Below are 8,755 nucleotides of genomic sequence, written 5' to 3'. Positions count from 1 at the left end.
ATTCCATGCATATGGACAGCAAGAAAACCAAAAGGATGCCGTTATATTTTGCTGCGTTCGGTTGCGTACAACGCCGTACAATTACGACAAGGGACTGGGAGTAACCTTTCTCAGTTAAATGTTTTTTTCTTTTTATAAATTGTATGTATTGATAGCATAACGCTTTGGCGTTGAGAATGTTGGTAAAATCATGAAGATTTCATGAATTTCTTGAAAATAGGTTACTAAATGAGCAAGTTACGACTTAATTTCAATGCCCGTACATTGCCATTGATGGAACGGTGACCTCTCCAACATGGTCGCCACGTAGGCACGTTGGGTAGCCGTGCTGTTGTAGCGCGGTGACGTTTCTAGTCGACATATCTATGTTACCGTCCGTCGTCTCGTGGATTGCCGAGTAATGAAGCCTCTTCAGATTCTCACACACTCACATTTATGTGTGATCATTTCTTGTTTATAGTCATATAAACATAGACAAAACAACTGTAATGTGATGAATGTAATCCACCAAAAATAATGTCCATCCATCCATCCATTTTCTACCGCTTATCCGAGGTCGGGTGGCGGGGGCAGTAGCTTTAGCAGGGATCCCCAGACTTCCCTCTCCCCAGCCACTTCATCCAGCTCTTCCGGGGGGCTCCTCTCGAGATCCTCCCAGATGACCGAGCTTCTCACCCTATCTCTAAGGGAGAGCCCGGACACCCTGCGGAGGAAACTCTTTTCGGCCGCTTGTATCCGGGATCTTGTTCTTTCGGTCATGACCCACAGCTCGTGGCCATAGGTGAGAACGTAGAACGGTAAATTGAGAGCTTCGCCTTCCGGCTTAGCTCCTTCTTTACCACAACGGATCGATACAAACTCCGCATCACTGCAGACGCTGCACCGATCCGCCTGTCGATCTCCCGTTCAATTCTTCCCTCACTCGTGAACAAGACCCCAAGATACTCGAACTCCTCCACTTGGGGCAGGATCTCATCCCCGACCTGGAGAGGGCACGCCACCCTTTTGGAGGTGCTGATCCTCATCCCTCCCGCTTCACACTCAGCTGCGAACTACTCCAGTGAAAGTTGGAGGTCACGGCTTAATGAAACCAACAGAACCACATCATCAGCAAAAAGCAGAGATGCAATACTGAGGCCACCAAACCGGACCCCCTGTACGCCTCGGCTGCGCCTAGAAATTCTGTCCATAAAAGTTATGAACAGAATCGGTGACAAAGGGCAGCCTCGGCGGCGTCCAACCATCACCGGAAACGAGTCCGACTTACTGCCGGATATGCGGACCAAACTCTGACCCCGGTCGTACAGGGACCGTGTTCGTTATGGACAAGCCGTGATGAGCACAGAAGTCCAATAACAGAACACCCCTCGGGTTCTGATCGGGGGGCCGTTCCTCCCAATCACGCCCTTCCAGGTCTCACTGTCATTGCCCACGTGAGAATTGAAGTCCCCCAGCAGAACGATGGAGTCCCCAGCGGGAGCGCTCTCCAGCACCCCCTCCAAGGACTCCAAAAAGGGTGGGTACACTGAACTGCTGTTTGTTGCATAGGCACAAACAACAGTAACGACCCGTCCCCCCCACCCGAAGGCGGAGGGAGGCTACCCTCTCGTCCACCGGGGTGAACCCCGACGTACAGGCGCCGAGCCGGGGAGCAATAAGTATACCCACGCCTGCTCAGGCGCCTTTCACCGTGGGCAACTCCAGAGTGGAAGCTGTGCGTGGAGACGAGTCCGACTATATCTAGTCGGAACTTCTCGACCTCACACACCAGCTCGGGCTCCTTCCCTGCCAGAGAGGTGACATTCCACGTCCCTAGAGCCAGCTTCTGTAGCCGACCCCTATGGCCCCTCCCACAGGTGGTGAGCCAAAAAGAATGTCATGAGAAAAATGTGGCAAAAACCTTTAAACGTTTAATTACAGTAAAATCAAGGACAATAGACGCAGTTAAGGTTTTTATTATGAATCAGTAATGATTGTAGTGCTTCGTGTTTGTTAATTTAAAAGGTGTAAAAATACAACTTGGCCTTAGGAGATTTGATAGTGATATGATTTTTGACATTTTCAATTTTTATAAACAATGCTTTGAATAGTGATGTGGACTGCGGTGCTCTGAGATACGAATATGTGGGGGCATTAGCATTCCGAATTCTCATGAGGATTTATATTTGGTGTTATTCTTGGCTGACACGGAATTCCCGGTTGCGTTCTGTTGTCTAAGCAAGCCGGGAGAAAACGTGTCATTGAGGAAAAACACCAACTTTTACAATGCAAAGACCCTGATCAATAATTGAAAAAAAAAAAAAAAAAAAAAGATGTGTACCGTTACACACCATTATAGTCTATTACGGTTAAGATGAAGGCAGCTCACGTGTGGAGACGCATTACGCATGGTGGGATGGAAACGGAACCCTTAACCAGCTGGAGCTCACAATCACAGCTGCATTATGGGTTCCGTTACTATCCCATCCGCCAAAATAAAGTTCCCAGTTCAGGCAGACAGCACTCCTGAAAAGGAGACAAGATCAGAATGTACCAGAATTTCTACATATGAAAACACACAAACCTTTTATAATTGTAATCTATACATATAATTTGGACCTCCAGTAGATATGTACATACAGATTGTTTAAAAGAGGCATATTGGGAATGTTTCACAATTTAAGACCATTTTCAGGTGTCTTGACAAAAGGTCTCTCGCATGTAAATGAGCCATTGATCTCCCCTCCTTACTGTTCTACGGGGCCAATGGGCTTTCGTTACCATGACGACTGGGTGTCGCGAACAGCTACTTGCCAGAAACTGGTTCTGCCCCCACAGTTGTGAAATGCAATTGACTGTTGAGTATGGACCGCGGTAGAGGTTGTGCTCATATACATGTTGGAAAGTTAGCGTTAGCACCAACGCCAATGCTAAGACAAATTAAGAGGTGTCCTGGCTGGTCCATCGGCGAGTCTCAAACTGATTCTCACCTGGTGGGTTGTGGATACATTACAGGTGGGTCACAGACAGGTAATAAAAAAATGACAGGGGGTCCTTGGTTCATGACAGTAACAAAATATGATTTAGGTCTACTGTTTTATATTCATGGTTTTTCATACAAATAGCATATTTACTGCATGTATGACTCTACTACTGTGTTAGTGTAAGTTTGTTATATACTTAACACTTTGCGACTTATGTACAAATTGGTAGGAGCGGAACTCCATCGTACACCGAGTACAGTCAAATATTTAACGTACAGTTGGACTTGCCTTTTTTGGGGGAGGGGGAATAAACAGGCATGCGTCAGAAAGGTAATGAAACATATTTGTATGTGAAACATATTAGATTAATGACTTACCTAAAAAGAAGAAAGCAGTGCAAAGATACAAGGGACATTTTGGGGCCATATTATGTGCAAGTATAGTATTTAATTTTACTGTATTAATTTATCGACATGCATTTGTCATGTTCATTTGCAGCTTCTTAATAAGGCCCTTGAAAAGGCACTTAACACGTAAGCATAGTGTAGTTGTTTTTTTTGTTTTTTTTAATGATGGAACTGTTACAATAGGTTATTTTGACATTATATTTTGGTCTAGTGGCTCTAGACCATTACAGTCATTGATCTGCAGGCACCATGGCAGCAAGATAGACAAGCCGATTGCTCTGATATCATTGAAAACAAAGCTATTGTTCTCTTCTATCAATAGCAACAGGTGGATACACAGGTAATTGTAATTGGATGCCTTATTGCAAATGTCCAAATTATGGGCTGGGGGCCATTCGGAGCCTGCTGCCCATGTTTTAGCAGCCCACAAGATACACCAAAATTAACAGTTGACACGGTCCGTGTGTTTTGCCTGCATTGTTTTACTTCTTTTCTACACTAGGTGGCAAGGCAGGAGAAGAGAGGAATTTCACACATTAGTTTCATATAGAGCTGTTCTAGATTTGCAAAAATGCAAAGAACCTCTGTACAGCTAAGAGTAATCCAATTGATATTTAAAACACGCCAATGAATAAAGATAATCCCGTTACAGAAGCAAATGGCATGAATTGCAATTGTGTGCTCCTCTCTCTGTTGTTTCAAGGTTATCTTATTACAGCTTGGTCTTGTTTTGGTTCTAAACGTGAAGATGTGATTCTACTGTTGTTAGTGCAGGGGAGGATCTATTCTAGGGGGTACAGGGCCCGCTGGCCACCCAAAAAGTCCTGACAAATCATTGACTTTTTGCTTCATCACCTCGCTGTTTTCTTATAGCTGTATACATACAAACATATACTTAGCATATCTTGACCTACAATGATGGATTGGTTGAAGCATACTAAATAAATCAAAGGTGACGAATGCGGCCCTTGCATCATTTGTTTCTTCTCGATACAGCCTTTGGAAGAAAAAGTGTGGACACCCCTGACTTATAGTCTTCAACACATTCATTTTTTTTAGCTCAGTGACTTCCTCTCAAAGCAAAGCCACCCGGCCAGCACAGACAAAACCCAACACACACACACACACACACACACACACAAAATGCTGTCCACTCACCTGATGTCTCTTTTGTGGACATGCTTCATAGGAACGGCCTTGTCTTGAAAAACCTGTTTACTCAGAAGGCAAAGTAAAAGTCAGCGGGTCACAGGAGGTCAGCTGGATGTGGAAGACTCAAATGAAGACGAGCACCGACGGGAGCTTCGGCTGACTTGTAGCAGGAAACAGGAAGTCCTGAACGGACAGAGGAGCACACGCATCCAGTTTTCTGACTCCGACGCTGATGAGGAGCAGATAATAATATGACTATTATGATCACTGTATCATTATTATCACGCTGACTGCCGTGAAATTGAAGGCTCAGACGTCAGAAGAGTCACACACAAAGAACCAGAATCTCTCGCACAGTGATGACAAAGTTTGTGTGAAAGTATGTGTGTATTTTGTGTATCTCACCAGCACTGGAGAGTGTCCTCCTGCTCTTCCTTGTCCCCACCTCGTGCAGTGGCGTGTTGTCACACTACTTCCTCTTTATAAGCCCTCCGCATTCATTTCACTTTCACTTCGAACACAACTCCTCCCTCTCTTCCTGATTCAACTCCCAGCTGGAGAGGGACATCGTTTACTGCCTTTATTCTTTTGCTTATTTTATGTATTTGAAATATTCTGCATTTTAAACACACACAAGTGGAATTCGATTTGAGTACATTTTTTTTTAGATTCTATAAGAATGTTTTAAAAATATATTTTTTCATGAGAAATGAAATTGGTTTTATAGAGTGTTTGGTTTGTACAGTACATTTTCCATGTTTATTTTCTACAGAATTGTTTTTTTTTCAATTTCAATGAGATATGAATGTATTTTTTTGTTTTGTTTGTTTGTTTTTATTTTGCACCAAGTAAATGTAATACAATTCATACTGACTGTTTAGGTTTTTACAGACTTATTTACTGTAAATTTGTACAGACAATGCTTTCATTTAATTTTGTTCGGACAGTTTTTCATTTTATTTTTTTATTTAGAACAAACTTTATTTATACTTAAAATATTTTTTGGGAAAACTATTATTTTGTACAGACATGACATTTAGATTTAGTTTAGATTTTCTACAATTTTATTTCGTACAGATATTGTGTAATGGAAATTGGTGATTTTTTTTAAATACTGTAAAAAAAAAAAAAACAACTTTTAAACAAGATGTATTAAAATAATATTCAATGCGGCAGTTTAATAATGAAATACACCAAATATCATCGTTAATTTTAGGATCCATTTAGAGATTATTACAGTCATTGAACATAAGCTTAGGTACAATTTAATGAGTTCCAACACATGAGCTGTAGTTGCCTTTACAAAGATAATTGTTTGGTTTTGATTGACACTTTCCCAGATGTATTCATTATTTACTAATCAGATTTGTTACTGTGGTTGTACAGCCAAAACCTATTGGCAGTTCAACACATTGTGGGTGTGTCAAGAGCATTTCAAAATGATTCTGTTACATATTGCAAACCAGACTTAAGGTAAGACTTTTATTGGAAAATTAATCAAATGTGTGCCAATAGTAAAAACTTACAATATTGATGGCATCAAATATGGTGAAATGGATGTACAAATGTTTAAAATGGATTTGTTATACAGTGTTTGTGCAGTTGTGTTGTAGAATAGCAAATGGAGGGAGAAATGTTTGGATAGATAAGAGAACTAATATTAGTGCTGACAGTTGTAATACAATCCGCATACTGAACACTCACCTTCATGCCGTTTAATTGTGATCGTGTGAGGACGTTAGGCAGGTGAGACCAACAGAGTGTGACCAGTACAGTTCCCACAGGTCTGTCTGATGTCAACCCCGGAAAGTCCGGCGGATGTGTCGGGAGTTACCCGACCCTCCCTGGGGACGAGCAGTCTTGGCACGACCAAGCCCGGCCTCGCTTCAGCCTCCCTTTGTTGGCCATGACTAAAAACTCCACAATGACCAATTACTTGATTTGAAAGTAATGATAAATCCATCCATCCATTTTCTATAACACTTATCATTAGGGTCACAGGTGAGCGTATCCCAGCTGACTTTGGGCGGGAGGCACATAATAGACAATATTTCACACCAATGACTTAGAGCAAGGGTGTCCAAACTTTTGGGGGTTTTTCCAAAGGCTATATATAGAAAATTAATTACCATGATAAAACCAATCAATCCTTGTTCATAAAGATATGATAAGCAATTCTAGAGTTTATAATTATTATATTTATGACATTTTTTTTTTTTTTTTAAATGCTAGGTGATCTGAATTTTTGGGTGGCCAGCGGCCCTGTATCCCACTAGCAGTGGCAGTTTTGGGCGTTATGTGTAGCAGCACAGGGTAGCATTTCCAGTGGGGGCGGTCTCGCACAGGGCACCATTCAAGGTAGGACCGTTTAGAACCAAAACAAGAGCAATCCTTCCTAAACTGACCTTGACACATTGCGGAAAGTGGAGTAAACAATTTCAATTCCAAAGCGTGTCTTACCAAATGATGCGTGAATTGTGGAAAACAAGGGCGTGAGGAATTAGAAACAATTTCTTCTTCTCAATACACTTCTCTTCCCAATGCAGAGAAAGGATGCGGGGAGTTTCAATTGTGCCGCGGGCCACTAAAAAGTGGGCGATGGCCCACAAATGGCTCCGAAGCCCTGGTTTAAAGTCTTCAATGAATATGCATGATTTTGGAATGTGGTAGGAAGCTGGAGTACCCGAAGAAAACCGATGCAACCAGGGTGAGAACAAGCAAACCCCACACAGGTGCCCGATCCAAGATTCGACCCAGGACCTCTTGACTCCGAGACAGATGTGCTAACCACCCGCCACCGAGCTACTCTTGATTTGAAAATTTGTAAACAGTTATTGTAATTGCGTTTTTGCATAGAGAGAAGCATGCTATTGAGTATTCATAAATTTTTGTTGCTTTTATACTTACTGCTCATTTTGTATTGCCCATAAATGCAATTGCGTCTGCAATTTTCGCAAACGTTACTTTTTGTCATAATTGTTTAAACTGGTAGTACGACCTGATAGTAGGACATGAGTAAAATGACCCATGGGGGTGGAATCACCCCTCTCTAGCCCCATCTTGTGCCTCTAATTTGATTTTCAAGAAACCACTGTACCAAAGAAAAAACAACTAATCAGAGACAGAAGGCGTGACTGACGAGATGTCAATCATTTGCTGTGCACTTTCAAGCACCCTCATTAGCAGATAAACGCCCGCAGCCTCGTGCTGAACCGTTTCTTTGGGCTCTGGGGGGGGAGCCTATCCCTCGTTTGCCAACAACTGGGTATAAGACTAGCAAACAAACAGAATGAACGAGCCATTTGAGAGAATTCAGAAGTGATGCGAAATTAGCAGCATTTCTGCTCGACAGGTACATTTGTCCCCTTTTGATTTTTAAATTTAAAACCCACATTTAGTGTTAGAGGAACACTCACACCAATAAATCAAGCTAGCAACGTAGCAGCCACAGCTAACAGCTCGTTTACAGAGCACGTTGTGTACAGTGCATGTCTTGTGCACATTCACGTTAGTGAGGGACGCAGTGTTGGTCAGACTCGAAGGTGAAGTGAGGCGACATTCAACTCTTGCTTGCAGTTTTAACACTGCAAATTGAAATGTAATTATTAAAAAAATAACAACAACAATGCAGCTTGTTTTGGAGAGGTGAGCTATTACTTTTCTTATCCCGAACACTGGGCGCTCCCAGAATATTGGAAAAAAAACAAAGCACTGATCTAGAACTGATGGCACGGTATTGGCTGGAAGTGAGATCCACCTCAGCTTCATCTGATGCTTATTCTGTTCACAGCCACTGGAAAGCATATTTGCAAGGCATCTGTGTACTTCTACAATATGCTGTGATTAGTTACAGCATTGCAGTCTTTGCAATGACGTGCAAATGATGTCCTGGTATTGCCATTCGCGTCTTTACTATAAGTGTCAGACTGCTCTGACGTCATTTCTATACTGTTCACAATTACTTGGGAGTAGGCCGTTTTGGGTTTTTTTTCCCCTCTACTGAAGACTGATATGCTTTGTAAACAATCACACTGCATCTAGTAAAGTCTTCCAATGAATATTTAGGAAAATATAGGAAACAAAATGCAAACAATACATTTATTATTAAAAGGTATAATGTTCTGATTTCATCATTTATGCAACTTTCATTTAGAATTACAAAACTAGCTGCTTGGACTAACATTTTGACCTCAAACTACCTTCTCGAAGACAAACAATTACCCATTATTTTCT

The sequence above is a fragment of the Phyllopteryx taeniolatus genome, chromosome 1 (genome assembly GCF_024500385.1).
Source record: "Phyllopteryx taeniolatus isolate TA_2022b chromosome 1, UOR_Ptae_1.2, whole genome shotgun sequence".
In the NCBI taxonomy this organism is placed as follows: Eukaryota; Metazoa; Chordata; class Actinopteri; order Syngnathiformes; family Syngnathidae; genus Phyllopteryx; species Phyllopteryx taeniolatus.
The sequence above is the reverse complement of the archived record's forward strand: the minus strand, read 5'-3'. Positions refer to the sequence as shown.